Source organism: Nicotiana tabacum, chromosome 6 (assembly GCF_000715075.1).
Source record: "Nicotiana tabacum cultivar K326 chromosome 6, ASM71507v2, whole genome shotgun sequence".
In the NCBI taxonomy this organism is placed as follows: domain Eukaryota; kingdom Viridiplantae; phylum Streptophyta; class Magnoliopsida; order Solanales; family Solanaceae; genus Nicotiana; species Nicotiana tabacum.
This window is the reverse complement of record NC_134085.1, coordinates 218,562,427-218,582,486: the sequence shown is the minus strand read 5'-3', so window position 1 is coordinate 218,582,486 and position 20,060 is coordinate 218,562,427.

The following is a 20,060-nucleotide window of genomic DNA, read 5'->3' as shown; positions in this document are numbered from 1 at the left end:
GCAATTACATGGCTTTTTATAGGTATAAAAAGTAAAGATGATGGACATAAAATAGGAAATTTAATATTTAAGTTATTCACAACATGGACATCCAATGTAGTATCCAATGTAGTATCCAAAGTAGTATCCAATGTACAAACTATTCATAACACACCCCCTTGGATGTCCATGTAAGATAATGTGCCTCATTAAAAACTTACAAAAAAAATATTGGGATGTACATAGTTATTTATAATATGCATTGCTTGTTGCCTCATTAAAAACCTTACCAGGAAAACCTAGTGGGACAAAACCTTGGTTAAGGAAAAGAGTGCAGCGTGTAGTTACTCCCCTGATGAAAAATCACTTAATGTCTCGAAGACGACGCATTCCAATCTTATATATCAGCTTTTCAAATATTGAGGTTGGTAATGCCTTAGTGAACAGATCAGCCAAATTATCACTTGAACGAACTTGTTGTACATCTATTTCACCATTCTTCTGAAGATCATGAGTGAAAAAGAATTTCGGTGAAATGTGTTTTGTTCTATCTCCTTTGATATATCCTCCTTTCAATTGAGCTATGCATGCAGCATTGTCTTCATACAATATTGTTGGAATATTCTCTTTCGAAGAAAGACCACATATTTGCTGAATGTGTTGAGTTATAGATCTTAACGAAATGCATTCTTGACTTGCTTCGTGAATGACTATTATCTCTGCATGATTTGAAGAAGTAGCAACCATAGTTTGTTTTGTCGAACGCCATGATATGGCTGTACCTCCACTTGTAAATAAATAGCCTGTCTGAGATCGACCTTTGTGTGGATCAGACAAATATCCTGCATCTGCATAACCAATCAATGATGGCTTGGATTCATTTGAATAAAATAAACTCATATCAATGGTCCCTTGGAGGTATCTGAATATATGTTTAATACCATTCCAGTGTCTTTGTGTTGGCGAAGTACTAAATCTTGCCAATAAGCTTACTGAGAAAGCTATATCTGGTCGGGAATTATTGGCAAGATACATTAATGCCCCAATTGCACTAAGATATGGTACTTCGGCACCAAGAAGCTCTTCATCATTTTCATGAGGTCGGAATGGATCTTTCTTTATATCAAGTGATCTCACAACCACCGCGGTACTCAATGGATGTGCTTTATCCATATAGAATCGCTTTAAAATCTTTTCGGTGTATGTCGATTGATGGACAAATATTCCATCTTTCATATACTCAATTTGTAGACCAAGACAAAATTTTGTCTTTCTAAGATCTTTTATTTCAAATTCTTTCTTCAAACAATCTACTGTTTTTGGAAGCTCCCCAGGAGTTCCAATGATATTTAAATCATCAATATACACGGAGATTATAACAAATTCAGATCCAGACCTTTTTATAAAGACACAGGGACAAATTGGATCATTATTGTACCCTTCTTTCAACAGGTATTCACTCAGGCGATTGTACCACATACGTCCTGATTGTTTCAATCCGTATAAAGATTTCTGAAGCTTTATTGAACAATTTTCTCGAAAATTTTTATATGCTTCTGGCACTTTAAATCTCTCAGGTACTTTCATAAAAATTTCGTTGTCTAATGATCCATACAAATAGGCTGTAACAACATCCATTAGATGTATATCAAATTTTTCTTGCACTGCCATATTTATGAGATACCTGAAGGTGATAGCATCCACTACAGGAGAATATGTCTCCATATAATCAATTCCAGGACTTTGGGAAAACCCTTGTGCCACAAGTCGCGCTTTATATCTAACGACTTCATTTTTATCATTTCGTTTTCGCACAAAAACCCATTTATACCCTACTAGCTTTATGCCTTCAGGTGTTCGAACTATGGGTCCGAAGACTTCACGTTTTCCAAGTGAAGTTAACTCTGCCTGGATAGCGTCTTTCCATTTTGACCAATCATTTCTCTGTCTATCATTCATTGACAAATTTTGGTTCAAGATCCTCATCTTATTGCATTATTTCAACAGCAACATTATAAGCAAAAATGTTATCGATAACAATATTATTTCGGTTCCATCTTTTCCCGGTTGAGACGTAACTTATTGATATCTCTTCATTTTCATTATTTTTAGGTACCTGGACCTCCCCTAAGGTCTTATCATTTGTTACGTCTTGGGGCTCTTCTTGAGCCACTACCTCTGTGTTATGTTCACTTTGATCACTTGCTCCTTTTCTTCTTCGAGGATTTTTATCTTTAGAACCGATTGGTCTACCACGTTTCAAGCATGACTTAAACTCATTTGCTTTAATTAATTGTTCTGTCGGGATATCAACTCGAATTGGAGCATTAGCAGCTGGAATATGTGACTTAGTCACCCTTGGTAGGTTAGTGAATGCATCTGGCAATTGATTTGCAATATTTTGTAAATGAATAATCTTTTGAACCTCTTGTTCACATTGATTTGTTCGAAGATCTAAATGAGACACTGATAATGTATTCCAATCTATCTTCTTTTTCAGCTGCTTATTTTCTCCCCCTAATGTTGGATATACTGATTCATTAAAATGGCAATCAGAAAATCTTGTCGTAAATAAATCTCCAGTCATCGACTCTAGATATTTTATAATAGAAGGAGATTCATATCCAACATATATCCCCAACCTTCTTTGAGGACCCATCTTTGTGCGTTGTGGTAGAGAAATTGGAACATATATCGCACAACTAAAGATCTTAAGATGGGAAATATTTGGCTCCTGACCAAAAGCCAATTGCAATGGGGAGACTTTATGATAACTTGTGGGCCTTATCCGCACAAGTGCTGCTGCATGCAAAATAGCATGACCCCATACTGAAATGGAAAGTTTTGTTCTCATAAGCATTGGTCTAGAAATTAATTGGAGGCGTTTGATCAATGATTCTGCTAGACCATTTTGTGTATGAACATGAGAAACCGGATGCTCAATTGTTATCCCAGTTGAAATACAATAATCATTAAAGGCTTGGGATGTAAACTCACCGGCATTATCAAGACGAATTGTCTTAATTGCATAATCTGGAAATTGTGCTCTTATCTTTATTATTTGAGCCAACAATCTCGCAAATGCCATATTGCGAGTTGATAGTAAGTACACATGTGACCATCTAGTAGATGCATCTACCAAAATCATATAATATTTGAATGATCCACATGGAGGGTGAATGGGCCCACATATATCACCCTGTATACGTTCCAGAAATGTAGGGGATTCCATCCTAACTTTAAAGTTGATGGTCTAATAATTAATTTTCCTCGAGAACACGCAGCACAAGAGAATTCCTTAAATTGAAGAATCTTCTGATTCTTCATTGCATGTCCATGTGAATTCTCAATTATTTTACGCATCAGATTAGAACCAGGATGGCCCAACCAGTCATGCCAAATAATAAAATCATCTTGATTAGTAAACTTCTCGTTTACTACGGCATGTGTTTCAATCCTGCTAATACTTGTGTAGTATAAGCCGGAGGAAAGATCAGGTAACATTTCAAGCACATATTTCTTACCGGACATTATTGTAGTAATATAAAGATATTCAATCTTTTCATCATTTGTAGTTTCAATATGATATCCATTTTGGCGAATATCTTTGAAACTTAATAAGTTTCTTTGAGATTTACTACGATATAGTGCTTCATCAATAACCAAATTTGTTCCTCCTGGTAGTAATAAATTGGCTCTTCCAGAACCTTCAATTAATCTTGTACTACCGAATATTGTATTAACATTCACTTCTTTCATTACCAAATAAGAGAAATATCTCTTATCTTTTAAAATAGTGTGTGTTGTAGCACTATCCAGAAGACATATATCATCTTTATTATTCTTGAGTCCAACTAAAGACTGGGGAATTTTCATATTCTTCATAAAAAAGACAAATAATACATCATAAGAAATATGAAAGACAAGCAGGAAAAAATATTAAGAAATACATTAGAAATGTAGAAACTAGCAACACATGATGCATTAGGAAAATACACTCAAGAAAAATAAACTAGTTGCAAACATAAACATAACAACTTTTATAGCTTCATTCCCCAGTAAGATGATTAGTTCTTCAGTCAGTATCCTCAAAGAAGTCCCCAACTTCTAAATGAGTAATATTTGTTAGGCCTTCAAAATCATCATCTTTATAAGCAAGATGTGCCTTAGAATCATATTTATTTGAGGGACCTGCTTCATCATCATTATTTTGAAAGGTCAAATGTGCCTCCACATTATTTTCTTTTTTCTTGAGGGAGGCTTGATAAAGTTTGACAAAATGTTCTGGCGTACGACAAATGCGTGCCCAATGACCTCTCATACAACATCGGTGACACATACTAACTTTACCTTTTGAATGATTAATTTGAGAAACCTTATTGTTCTCCAATTTATTTCCACCATAATGACGATAATTATTTCGCCCTTGCCACGTCCACGTTTACGACCATGTCCACGACCATGGTAATTATTTTGTTTTCTTTCAAACTTATCATATGTTGCTACAGCATGCACTTCCGGAAATGGAGCTGACCCAGTGGGACGGGCTTCATGATTTTTCACTAATAGAGTATTATTCTGCTCAGCCACAAGTAGGCATGTGATTAACTCAGAATATTTCTTAAAACCTTTTTCACGGTATTGTTGTTGTAGCACCACATTTGAAGCGTTAAACGTAGAAAATGTTTTTTCCAATAAGTCCTCATCTGTGATAGTGTCTCCACATAATTTTAATAGAGAACTTACTTTAAAGATAGCAGAATTATACTCACTTACGGTTTTAAAGTCATGCAACCTTAAATGTATCCACTCATACCGAGCTTTCGGTAATACCGTAAGTTTTAGGTGGTCATATCGATCCTTCCAATTAATTCATAATTCAAGTGGATCTTTTACGGTTAAATATTCAGTTTTTAACCCTTCATGTAGATGATGACGAAGGAAAATCATGGCCTTCACTTTATCCTGATTTGATGCTTCATTTCCTTGTATAATAGTATTTCCAAGACCTTTAGCGTCAAAGTGAATTTCAGCATCAAGAACCCATGATAAATAGTTCCTCCCGGTGATGTCAAGTGCCACAAATTCAAGTTTTGGTAAATTTGACATAGTGAAAACTATCATAAAAGATGAATAAGTTAGAGAAATAATTATAAAAATAAACAATTAATGAAAACAAAACGATTAAGGTAAAAGAAATGAAAATAGAGCTATATCATGTTAACAATCTACTATTCCATTTAATTCTTCCCATAAAGTAGAAATTACATACTTGTTTCATTTCACTTTATATTATTGATATATATATGTGTTAATAGAACTGAATGTGACTAACATTATTTATATGTTCCAATAAATATAAAGTAATTAAACTATAAAATTATTGCTTGTCAATTTATTTCTCACAGTTCTTCAAAATGCCTTAAAGATATGTTTTGATCTAGGGAGTCCATGAATATTATAAGTATGACATTAGTGCATAGCTAGTTTGATGACTTTGAGGTCCTCTAAGAGTTGAGCACGGAAGGAAATAGTTATTTTATCACTGCAATGTACTTAAATTATTTAAGATGCCCAAGCGCACAAGTGATCTGCAAACAATGAGCATATGATATGTACTGCCATAAATAAAATGATTATAATGATACATACCTTAATAAAATATGGCTCAACTTAGCGGGAGTTAAGAATAAAATTAGAGCTTCTTGCTGATAACGTGTTATAAAATAAAAGCAATGCAGTAAAATGTAAACAAGAAGAGATAGAGAGAATGGAGAAGTGTTTTCTTCTTTCACTTTGGTGTAATTTTTCATTGCAATTACATGGCCTTTTATAGGCATAAAAAGTAAAGATGATGGACATAAAATAGGAAATTTAATCTTTAAGTTATTCACAACATAAGCATCCAATATAGCATCCAATGTAGTATCCAATGTACAAACTATTCATAACACTATCAAGATTTTAACCATAATTAAGGAGATAAATTTTGTGGAAGTAATCTCCAACTTTGATAAGAAAGTGATTGACATTCCTCTAAAAAAATCAAAACTTTCTTTGAAGTTAATTTATAGGTCATCTCCAATTTTGATAATCTTGCAAAATAATTTAAATTGTTGACTGTATTTCTAAATTATCGCAATAATTTAAGTCACATACAACATTCTCATTAATGCTGTATGGTGGGCCGGGCTGGGACCGGGATCGGGCCCGCGGTCCTAACGGGCTAAACGGGCCTGGTGGGCCAGTCCTGGTGGGCCTGTCCCTAATGGTGCAAAAAGCCCATGGCGGGCCGGGTATGATAAAAAAGCTCACGAGCCCGGGACCGGCTGGAGGGCCTGGGCCGGTCTTACCGGGCCTAACGACGGTCAAAAATTAAAATTATAGTCGTTGGGCTGCAATTTTGACCGTTTGGAAGTTTAAAAAATAGCCATTTGGTCCCCAAACTTTATTTTAACCCCAAACTTTATATAATTACACTTTTTTCCAATTCTCAACTATAAATACCCCTCATTCTTTCATTTTTACTCACCAATTCATCAATCTCTATCAATCTCTCTACTATAATTGCTTATTTTATTGTTGAAATTTCGTGAAAAATTGTGAAGTTGGTGAATTGAAGTATTCAAGTCTTCAACGATTTTCAATTTTCAAGAAGTTATTCGGCAATTCGGTAAACTCGTTCCAACTCTTAAGTTTTAATATTATAGTTTTGTTAGTTTTATTTAGTATAATTAAAATTAACATGGCATTTTCTTTGAAAAATATTTTTGGTGGTAAGGGTAAAGCTAAAATTGGTGAAAGTAGTGGCCAACCTACTACCCTTCCCCCGGCTCCCCGACCCAGACCTGGTAGACGTCCTGCTGCTCCTATTATTCTTGATAGTGATTGATAAGCCCTGTTTTCAATTTTTCGATAGTCAATTTTGTCATAATGTTGCACCAGGTAAAAATTTAGATGATGAAACTATGAATGCTCTTTATCCTAATGAAACTATCTTTGAAAATGAGGATGAAGATGAAACCCAACCGGATTTAGATGATACACCTACTAGTCCTTTTAATAACCCAACTGATGTACCGCCTGACCCACCTGTCCCTAATTTTAATAGACAACCTCCTAAACGCCTAGAAACATCATTAGTTTGAAATTTTTTTACTCAAGTAAGAGAACAAAATAAGGTTAAGTGTAAAACATGTGGGAAATTACTGGCGCATAAATATACTGGAGATCGTAGTGGAACGGGTAGTTTGACTAGGCACATAAAAACACACCCTAGAGATAAAGCTAGATATTTACAAATGAAAGCGCAGCTAGAGGGAACACATGAGCTTCAAGTTTATTTGTCGCAGGGACTTGAAAAGGAGAATCCAGACGGTACTTTTGATCTTTTGGAATGGTGGAAGGCAAGGGAAAAACATTTTCCGGTTCTTGCAAAGATGGCTCAGGATATTTTATCTATTCAAGCTTCAACTGTTGCATCAGAGAGTGCTTTCAGTCAAGCAAGACTTCAAATAGGTGATCATAAAGCGTCAATGAGGGAGAGCTTGAAAAAATCTGCACTGTTTAGAGATTGGATCTGCTCGGAAAGAAGAAGCTTTGGAATTGCGGAATCACAACCGGCGGTAGATGAAGCTTATGAAGAAATGATGGCAGAACTTGCGGAGGATGCTGCTTCGCCCGGAAGTGGTGATGAACAAGCTTCTTTTCCACCACCACCAACGCAACCTCCTCCGAACCTTGAAGGATTTATAAAATTTGTTAGAGATACAATGTAGATTATGGTGTACCTTGTACTTTTTGGCATATCTTCTTTTAGTTTTTTTCCCTTTTAATGGTGGTATTAGTACCTTGTTGTGCTCATTCCATTGGGGGGAGGAAGACTAAGAAAGATATACCATTTTTGGTAATAAAAATTATAAGACATGCCCTTGAATATCTTTTTGCAATATTTTTTTGTCTTTAACTTGCAATTATTTATAAGCTATAATATATATACATAACATACAATATATACTACAAGAAAATATATAAGGTAATATATATACATAACATACAATATATACTACAAGAAAATATATAAGGTAATATATATACATAACATACAATATATACTACAAGAAAATATATAAGGTAATATATATACATAACATACAATATATACTACAAGAAAATATATAAGGTAATAACATACAATATATACTACAAGAAAATTTATAAGATAATATATGCACATAACATACAATATATACTACAAGAAAATATATAAGGTAATATATATACATAACATACAATACATACTACAAGAAAATCTATCTATCTATCTATATATATATATACTACAAAACATTATAAGAAATTATATTTGGAAATATATATACATAACATACTATATATAGTATACTATACTAGTATACTATATATACTACAAAATAAGATATACTATATATATTATACTATACTAGTATACTATATATACTACAAAACAAGATTTTTCAAAATTCAAAATGAGGGCCCCACCCCCAATGACCACCAACGACCATATTGCACAAATAGCCATTTTTTTTAATTTACAAAACTAACCTTCTCTAACACTATAAATACCCCTCTCCCTCTTCTTCATTTCAATACTCAATACTCATTTCTCAATCTAAATTTCTCTCAATCTCTCAATCTCCAATTTTTAAGACTTCAAGTCTCAATCTTAATTTTCAAGTTACATCATGCCTCGTTCGGAAAGAGTGCGCTTATTTGTGTCGCACTACTATGAAGTGCTTGAAGAAAATGAAGAAGGCCAAATATTAAAATGCAAGAACTATGGAAGAGCCTTAAATTTTCGTTCAGGGTTTACCACAGGCATTTTAAGGAGGCATATAACGTATTGTGTTGATGGTATTTATCCGCAAATTTGTCTTTAAGATATTTCAACAATTTGTGTTATTTTAAAATTATTAGACGTATTTATGCTTCATGTTGTACTTTCTTATTAATTTATTATGCATGACAATTTAGTTTTACTATTGTTTTGTTATTTTACTTTTTCGTCAAGCACTTTAATAATTAGATTTCTACATATATATTACATATATATATTTATATAGCCATGATATGGTTTACAAGAAATTGCCTTAAACAAAAAAAATTAAAAAAAAACCCGGAAATAAAAAAGCCCTTTAGGCCCGCTAAGCCCACGAGCCCGACCCGTTTAGCCCAGGACCATATGGGCTTAGGCCCGTCACGGGCTGGTTCCACCTGTTGAGCCCACGAAGCCCGGGACCGTGAGGCCCGGGACCGCCAGAGCCCAGGCCCGCTAAGCCCAGGCCCGGGGGCCCGGGCCCGCCCCAGAATACAACATTAATTCTCATTTAATCAGTTTTGTGGAGATAAGAGAATCAATTTTGTGGAAAATGTCACACATAAATGTAAAAATCAACATTCTGACACACAAACCTCAGTTTAAGTGTGAAGTCAATACCAAATAACTTAATGATGGTAAATGGTCGTTATTGCGAAGACCGTAAAGGAAAAGTGATCCACGTCAAATCCGCACTCAATAGTGAGTGAAAATAGTAGTTGGAAGAATAGTATCCAACAAGAGCCGGAGTCGATTTCCATAGGGAGTTACATTGGGTATTAGGAGTATATACTTGACGAGAGTAAATGGATTAACTAAATTTGCACTTCCACAAATGGTTTTGATTTCTATTTCTACTTTTACTCTAACAATTGTAAGCTAAGACAAGAATCTAGAAACAAATGATTGTTTTTGGTCTTTTTCAAATAGTTAAAAAGTCTAGGGATGTGACCATAACTTAGGTGTTCACCTAATGGGTTAAATACGCTAATACTTGTTTTGTAGATTGGGGTGTATTATAGCTCTCAATTCTGCGTTACCCACTCAATACCTCTCGATCAAAGAGTGATTTTGCGCAATTTGACTTTCTCAAGTCCAAATGGGTATCAAATAAAATAGGTGATATGAGTCAAGTCGAGTTCTCAGTATCTCTAGTTTGAACCCTTTAATTAGGCTAATCAAACTCTCAATTAACCCAATTCCTTGTTAGCCAAGTTATCCTAGACTAGGTCCCTCTTTCTCAAGTGGAGACTAAGTCAAAAAGGCATGAATCAATATTTGCAACCATTAATTCTAAAATTGAAGCATGAACTTAGCTAAATAATCAACACTCAGTCATAAACAAACATTAGATTAAGTACCCATAAAGTTTACCCACTAGGGTTGGATCACAACCCTAGTAAGACTCTAGCTACTCATAGGGGGAATTGAAGAAAATAAAGAAGAAAAGCTAATTAAACCCATAACGAAAGATTAAATTGATAATATATAATGTTTAAACACTAAAATAATCACAAACTTCCTAAAATGGCAAAATTTAATGGCTACAACGGCTCAAACTTCGAAACTTGACCTAAAATTGAAGCTGGCAAAAATACCCCTCTGGACACTACTAGAAATCCGGAATTTAGCGACCAAAATTGGTCTGTCCAGATTAGCGACCAAAGTTGGTCGGTAAAGGGGAGAAAAATATTTTATATTTATTTTATATAAATTACCGACCAACGTTGGTCGGTAAAGTGGTCAACAGGTTGATCCAGATGGTCAGCATTGTGTAATCAAAGAAAATTTCACATTACCGACCAACTTTGGTCGGTAATGTGGGACCCAGTTAAATTTTTTTAATAGTTATATTATTATTTAAAATATTTTATCAAATATAAAAAAATCTTATTTAAAATTACCGACCAAAGTTGGTCAATTAATACAGGGGAAGCCTTTAGCGACCAACTTTGGTCGCTAATATCTGGAAAGTAACCGGCCAACTTTGGTCGATTATGTGGTCAACATTGGTCAAAATTTAAATTACTTTTATATTTACTATCTAAATAATATAAAAGTAATCCGTTAATACTTTGTAATACAAGGGATGAATATACTAACATATACTATAACATACTATATATGTAGTTAAAGTAGTACAATAGAGCGTGTTATATATAGGTGAGACGTTTTGTTTTTAATATTCAACGATGCATCTAAGTAAGTTATAAGTCGATGAATCAATTTACAAATAGATATATTTGACGATAAATTATATATACTAACTAGGATCTTCACAAGTCTATCAATCCCTAAAAGAGCCTGACCTTTATCTATATAGATATAGATATAGGTGAGACGTTTTGTTTTTAATATTCAACGATGCATCTGAGTAAGTTATAAGTCAATGAATCAATTTACAAACAAATATATTTGATGATAAATTATATATAATAATTAAGATCTTCACAAGTCTATCAATCCCTAAAAGAACCCGGCCTTTATCTATATAGATATAGATATAGGTGAGACGTTTTATTTTAATATTCAACGATGCATCTGAGTAAGTTATAAGTCGATGAATCAATTTACAAACAGATATATTTAATGATAAATTATATATACTAATTAGGATCTTCCCTAAATTATGTGGAAGGGTCAGGTTCTTTTATGATACTCCCTCTTTTCCACCCTCTACAGAGATGCCTATGTCTTATCCTCCACCCCACGGCTATACTGAGCTGCCACACCGTCATGAGCCCTACACCTTCATGTAGACACCAGGTCTTTCATCACAGGGCCATAGGACTGTACGTCCGACATACAATCCAACTACCTCACGACCACGTGGATCGCAGCCATCTGCATCGCATGGATCACATCCATCCATGTCACAACCACATGGATCACAGCTACTTGGGTCACAACCATCAGTATCACAGCCACTTGAGGTCCATCCAGCTATGTCGCATTCACAGGGTTCACAGCCATTTTCATCAGCGACTCCATCTATTTCAGGCCTTCACCTGTGAGGTAGTAGCTCTGACCCCCCTATACCGTCCACACATGCCTCTAATATACATGGTTCAGACGATGGTGCTGATGATGACGAGGAGGTACATTATAATCAATATGGCAGGATCATCATAGTCCGTGAGGGTGATGGGTACGAGTTATTTGTTATTTTTGTGTTTATTATTTTGTAAAGTTTTTACTAAGTTATTAATGTATTTTTGTTGTTAAATTACAAGTTCAACCCTACTAATAGGACTATGAGGATAATCACCAAAGTCATCAGAAAGCTTTATGATGGCCTTTATGCGGCTTGGTCGGATTTCCCATTCTCGTTGAAGGAGCAAATTTTCAATCAATTTAAGGTATAAATATTCTTTTAAGCAGTTTAATAATTTATATTTATGATATTTCTTGTTTAATATTTAAATTTTAAAATACAGAGCAAGTGTGTATGGGAACACCACTATTGCGCGGAAGTGGCTGCAAATTTTAATCACAAAGCTCGCAAGCGATTGTCGCATACTTTCTCCGTAGCTAGAAAGAAGAACAAGAAGCCTGAATGGTTACTTCAAAATTTATGGAAAGATTTGCAAAAGCAATGGCTTACCGCAAAGTTCTTGGAGAAGAGCGAAAAAGGAAAGAAAGCTTGCACATCTGAGAATAGAGGCTCCTTGCACACTAGAGGTGCGATCAGCCTAGGGACAATAAAAAGAAGATTGGTACGTAATTGATTAAATATTTTAATTTTCAAAGTATATCTATTCAGTTTATTAACTAAATTAATTTATTTTCAGGAAAAGAGGTTGGGGCATCCAATGAATCATGATGATCTATTCAAGGAGACGCATATTGTAAAGAAGAAGAAAGAGACAAATTAAGAAAGGTGGGTCGAGGACCGGGCCTTGACTGTATATGTAAGATTTCACTTTTCTTTAAGTATTTTAATTTACTTTTATATAAATTTTGAAATTTTTAATTTAAATTTTCGTATAGGATCACTACCAAACTTAACGTGGAGGAGTTCATCCGCACTCAGCCAACTAGTGAATCGGGCGAGCCAATCCAACCTTCGGACGAGGATGCTGAAAGAATATGGATGGAGTCTGCTGGTGGTCCAAAATGGGGGAAGGTATACGATCTTCCTATTAAAAAGTTTCATCGATATAAGTGTGGAATGCAAGAAATAGGGACTTCCTTGCAAGGCGAGCAACTTGATGGGGAGAGCCTCTCTGCTATGCGGGAGACTGTGACAAAGCTCACATCCGAGCTAGAATCGGCCAAGGAAAGAGAAAGGGTTAGAGATGCTCAATTCCTTGGCATGCAAGCTTAGATCAGAACTCTCCTATCTACTGGAGCTTTTTCGTTGCCCCGGTTTCGTGAGTCATCGCGAGAGGCTCGACTTGAACGTGAGCGTTCCTTTCGTCCTCCCCATGATCGTTCCTCCCGTCCTCCTCATGGTCATTCTTCATGTCCTCCACAAGACCCTTCTTGATACCGTCTTTTAGATGAAAGTTCATCAGACGGTGACGATGAATTTGTACAAAACACTCCTTGACTTGTATATACTTTGAACTAGACAAATAGAACTGGTTCTGAACTAGTTGTAATAAGTATTAACTTGGTTTTGGATTTTTTAGTTCTATTGAACTTTAATTTATTAGTTTTAATGTATTTATTGAATTGTTTTGTTGTTGGCATAAAATGCCTGTTTAGGAATTTTGGTATGCTGGCAGGTGGTATAGCTACCAAAACAGACATTTTATGCCAAAATTAAAACCCAAAAAACTGACCAAATTTGGTTGGCATTTAATTAAAAAACATTTCTTCTGATTAGCGACCAAAGTTGGTTGCTTAATCTTAAAAAAAATTAATAATTACCGACCAAAGTTGGTTGGTTAATGAACAAGGATTATCCAGATTTCACATTTACCGACTAATTTTGGTTGCTAATTCTTAAATTTTAATTTTAAAAAAAATATATATTTTAATTTACCGACCAACTTTAGTCGCTAATCTTTAAATTTTAATAATTAATAATATAACGTAATTTACATACACCGACCAACTTTGTTCGGTAAAATTAAATTATTAAAATATGTTACCGACCAAAGTTGGTCGGTATGTGCTTTAAATTGCACAGTTGGTCCTTTTACCTGTGCGACCAACTTTGGTCGGTAATTTGCGACCAACTAAGCGACCACTAAAATAGCGACCAAGCCTGGTTGGACGGGTTTTGGTCGGTATTTTGCATAAACAGGCCAACGTTGGTCGCTTTTGTTGTCGCTAAAATCTGAATTTCTAGTAGTGGGAAGTTCTGCGGCCGCACAATTCCATGTGCGGTCCGCAGAATTCTTCAGTTGGCTGGAGTTTGGCTTCTGCGGCCGTAGATTTCTAGATTGCGGTTGTGAAACATCTTCTGCGACTGCATAATTCTTGCAGGGCCCACACTTCAGCAAGGTTTCAAGACCTGGTCTTTTGCACACTCTATGAACTTGGAACCATTTGTCAGTGCAGACCCTGTTCTTCATGTGTGGTCCGCACATTGGCTAAGTCCTGTTGGGTTCTTTCACTTGTTTTACGATCACATATGGAATTTTGCAGTCCGCACTTTCTTTTGCGGACCGCACTTCTTTGATTTTGCGCCCTTTATTGCCTTGTGATTCAGAATACTCTTTTTGAGTTGGATTTCATCATGAGAGACCAAACTTCCAACATTCCTGCAATTTGTATATTTTCATTAGTTTTGGGAGCATAATTCAATTCTATTGGACTAAAACAAAAGAATAAAAGGTCTAATAAGTAGTCAAAATTCCCACTTATCAACTCCCCCAAACTTAAGTCTTTGCTTGTCCTCAAGCAAATAAATTAGTTCTCACCTCCTAGAGTTAAGGGTCATTTCAGTGAGTCAAAGGTGATCCATTCACACATCACTTGGGACCAATAATTACCCACACTACTCATGCATTATCGATAAAGTGACAAGTCAAATATTCATGCACATATAGTTCTAATATGATATTTGAGCTTCAAGAATTGACTTTACTCATCAGTGACTCTTGTTCTATCATGTAGGTCATGGTGGAATACAAACTCTTCCTCCTCTACTTTCCATTTTCCAAGCTCACTTAAGAAATTAGCACTCAATCTTAGGATTCATGAAAGGTTCACTCGTCTCTCACAAAAGAATGTTACAAGTATGGCTTCAAGTACCATCGGCTTGCCCCTTACGTTGATCGCCACTAATATAAGTTCACTCGGTTTGATATCAAGTAGGACTTCTTTCGGGTTGTAATGAAGACTTTTGGATTAGGGTAGGATACCATATGGGTAAGTGGTTACACATTTACTTAAGCACTCCACACTTTCATTTCTCGGTTCAAATTGCCAATTCTTAGAGGCATTTCTTTTCATTAGAGATTAGAGAGACTTAACATCACTCTTTCTTGTTTATTTTATTCTTTTTTTCTCCCTTTTTGATTTCTCAATGCTTGGTATCATTACCTCTTTTTGAATCCATCAACCCTTCCACTTATTCATGTTTTGTATTTTTTTTTGGTTCTTTTCTTTTCTTGATTTTTTTCCTTCATAAAGATCATTTCTTTTCTCTTTTTGTGCCTTGATACCTTTTTCAAATTCGTCATCTCTCCCCCAAACTTATGGTTTAAGCCATTTATTTCACAAGAGTGTTAAGGAAAGTTTGAGTGCTAAGAGAGAATCACGACAAAACAGGTAAAAGCTTATAAAATGGTTACTAAATAGGAAAGGCTAGAGGCTCAAAGGGGTTGACTAGGGATAAAGACATTGGCTGGCAATAGAAAGATCAAATAGGTCGAGGAAAGCCTACAATCACTTCTCAAACCAAGCAAAACTTAGGATTTCGCCTTGAAACACATTTGGGGCAAGTTCTAGACCCTTTGCACGGATACTTAGACTAGCAACAATTCATCCCAACCCTCACGCAACTAGATTTTAAAAGAGGATATAGTCGAGAGCCTACAACGACCACATTCAAGTTTAACTAAACCAGTCGATGATTACCAAAGTCAACTCAAAAGTCCCAAAGTCACTAACTAGAGCTATTTCTTTCAAAAACCTTGTCTCTAACCATAAGCACGTAGTTAAATGTATTAGTACCAATTGAAGCATGGTTGACTCTTAGAGCATGACTTGATTAGTTTTTTTATTCATTACTACTACTATAATTACCTAAATACAAAAACAAACTCATTCCCTTAAGAAGGTTTTCACGCCATCCGTCGCTGGGACGAGTCACCCGGTTCACACAACAACTACCTTTGGAAAGAAATATGGCGTTAAGAAAACCAAAGGCTTATTATCTACTAAAGCATAAAAAGAAACTACTTAACAAAACTAGAACTAATATAGAAAAGATAAAGAAGCTAATAATAAAAAAACAAAGATAAAGAAGCTAATGAGCAAAAACTACTAAATATAGAATGAATATATACACAATAAGAGAGAAAAGATAGATAAATACAAATAAGAAAAGAGAGACTATCATCAAATTATTACAGACTAAATGTATCAAAGTGTACAAATGTGTCAAATAAACTCCACCCTTTCCCCCCAAATAAAAGTAAGCATTGTCCCTAATGCTTAGTAAAATAAGAGTAACAGAGGAGAGGGTGAAGAAAACATCTCCAGCAATGTCATCTCCCTCAGGATAAACCAACTGGATCTCATCATCGTCAAATCTAGGTGTGGCTAGGTTGGCGAACATCTCACGCACTGCCTCAGCAGAGTCAGCAACAAGGTCTGGCTCATCAGACTGGCCAGCTGGTGCTACCGGTGCAAATAGTTCTGAAGGATCTGGGGCAGACTGGTGTGGGTCAAGCAACATGTAAAAGGGAAGGTCTCCAGCTGTAGCAAGTCTAGTCACCTCCCTCTAGAGCTTGTCCACTGATTTCTTGCTGACCTGGGACATCCTCATTTTCTTCACTTCCTTTCCTAGCTCTTCAATAACTAACCCATGTTGTACTAAGGTGTCCATGATAGTCTTCTGATTCTCCAAAATCTTTTTCAGTGTCTCTTCAATGTCAGAAGGAACCTGTGATTCCTGTGAGGTGGACTACGCTGCAATAGTAGTGGAAAGGTCAGACAACTTTGTAGTAGCTATCTGCATCTAGTTGTTGAGACTCGCCAATATTTGAGAGACTCACAAAAAAGATAGTTGCAGTGGGCATGGGCACTGGTCTCGGAGCTGTAGTAGGAACTGTGGATGATGGTGGAGGCATAGAAGTGGTACTAGTGGAAGGCTCAGCAGAAGTGGATGGAAGATCAACCACCTCAGAGGCTACAAATGTTGGCTCATCAGACTAGCCTGCGGTGGTAGAAGGCTGAACTTTTTTTTTGGGTTTCTCGCATCCATCAGAGAGTACCAGTCGAAGGTCTTCTTCGCATTCACCTTGGTCTCAAAGTCCCTCAGTTGTATCTTTGCATCAATGAGATATTCTGTAATAGTGTTGGGATAGGGGTAGGCCGAGTTGTCCTACCGTGCAATCACTAAAATATTGGCTGATATCATGACACCCATATTGATTGGGTAATCGGCCATGATGGAGGCCACAAGAACTACTCAAGGAAGAGGAAGGTGAGTCACATTCTTGCATGGATCTAACCCACTACAAACAAAGGTCTGCCACCCTTTTGCCTCAAAACTGAGAGTGCTCCAGTGGATGGGAACCCCAATGGTAATCCATGGTGGTGGTGGGCTTGGTGGTACCAGAATCTCAACTAGCTAAGGATGGACTTCCTTCTTCAGTACACATTTCTCCAAATACTCTGTCGGGTCAACATCCTCGAAGCCCAAGTACTTGTTGAGTGTATGATGATTAAACCTCAGCTTGAGGTTGCGTACTTTAGTCACCTTCATCCATTTCTTTATATGAGCTACATTTGCATAAAATTGATGGACGAGGTATTCTTTGGCATCTTCTACACTCTAGGTGAACCACATCCACATTTTCGTGCCCTGAATTGTCTTAATATGGCTGGGTTGTACTTCTACATATCTCTCAACAAAAACTTTCACTTAAGAGTTAGAGACCTCACAGGCCACCACATACAAAAGCTGGTGAAGGTGGCCAGGATGACAAAGCAATCCTCCCAAACCTCTTTCTTCTTTGATCTTTCAAGTCCTGAAGTTGTGGCATCACCCCCTCTGCCATCATTAGGGATATCATGTGTGACCTGTGCCTCAGGGACTGGTGTAGCCGATGATCCCCTACCTCAGGGATGGCTTGTCCACGAGCTGGTATCTCCCCTGCAGCCTTGGTTGTGTGGCCGGTTGCTCCTCTTGAATAGAGGTTGAGTTGCCCTATGAGACTTCCCTAAATGGGACATATGAGCTAGATTCGGAGAGGTCTGCACCTCTCCCTTTGTATGTTGGTACTTTCTTTCTTATTGTCTTTGGCTGGCCAAGGGGCAAGGCACTTTTCCCTCGTCCCCGAGAAGATTCGCCTCTCCTTTTTGACGTGTCACCTCATCCTTTTGATCGACCAATTGTCTGTATTAAGGAGAATATATTGTTAGTTGCAATTCGATATTCAAACACATATATGAGACATGTAAGTAAAGGAGAAACCATAAGATATAATGGGGTTGTACATTAAGTCATGCATGCAGGGAAAAGGATTTGTAGTCTACACTATTTCAGTTACGGCCGCAGATGAAGACTCGTGGTCCGCACATTAGTGATTGTAGCTGCACTTTTGAGGCTAAAAAATGCTAACTCTCTGATGACAGAGGATTGACTAATCTGTGGCCGTGAGAGGATTTGCGGTCCGCAGAATTTGAATTGCGGCCGCACATTAAAGTCTCAAAGTGAGCATTCTCTGATTATAGAGAATGGGCTGATCTGCGGTCTCAAAGGAAATTATGTGGTTCACACATTTTAACTTACGCCCACAGATTTTCACTTCACCGAGTTGCCCAAATTCAACATTTGTGGACCACACAAATTCAAGTGTGTCCGCAAATTTTAAAAGTTACGTACAGACCAAATTTTTCTACTTAGGTTTTTCAATTTATCGCACAATTAGACATGGTAATATTGTAAAAACATGAAATTGTACTGACCCAACCCCATTTGAGCATGTATCAAGTTTACCCATTTCAGACCTACCCCACATGGACACACAATTGAACTCTAATAATAAATGGCCTAAGAACTAAAAGTCCAAAAATTATGCTAACACAAACAATTTAACATGAAATTGAAGCATACCATATAGAATGAGTGTAATGAGTGAATGATCAAGGTGGTGGTGTGTGAAGACAGTTAGAAATCTCCAAGAAAATTCAATAGAGCAAAGTGTTATGTTCAAAGAGGGAAAAAGTGTAAAATAGGCCATGTTCTTATATTTATACCAACTGTTTGATAAGGGGAAGGAGGACGAGTGCAGCTGTACATTTTCATATGCATTCCGCACTCTTTCACCTCGGGGCATTGTCTCAGAACTTCATCTGTGGTCTGCACATTTTCAGGTGCGGTCGCATATTTCACGTGCGGTTGCAGATCGACCTCCGTATTGAAAAGCTTAAACTTCAAAGAGTTGGTATTTTTGGCATTTCAATTCTGCAGTCTGCAACATAAATGTGCGGCTGCAATGCTCATATGCTATGGCATCTAAAAATGTGTGGTCCGCACTTTTTTGAACACTTAGCCATACTTTCGTCCTCAGTTCCTGTAAGTCACACTCATCCCTATAGCACACTTCAAATCAAGTTAGAACACAATTAACACCTAACTACAAAAGGAAAAGGGAAAAAACATGGGTTGCTTTCCAAGAAGCGCCTGATTTAATGTCGCGACACGACGCAGAATACCCTCAAGTGAAATGAATGACTACCACCACGTGGCCATTTACAACCTTTCCAAGTAGGGCTTCACCTGGTGACCATTGACTCAGAATACTTTATTTTTTTTGTTCTTTAAGTCTAATACACCAAATCACACCCACAAGTTCAAAAGGACCGCTCCATTTAGATTTTAGCTTCCAGGAAACATCCTTAACCTTGAGTTAAACAACAATACGAGATCGCCCACCTTGAACTCTTTGTTCCAAATATATTTTTCATGAAGGTATTTCATCTTTTCTTTGTACAAGGATGAATTCGCATAAGCATGGTACCAGAACTCATCCAATTCATTCAAATGTGCAACCCTCAAGTTAGCGGCTACATCCCACATGGCCTTGTGCTCTAGTTC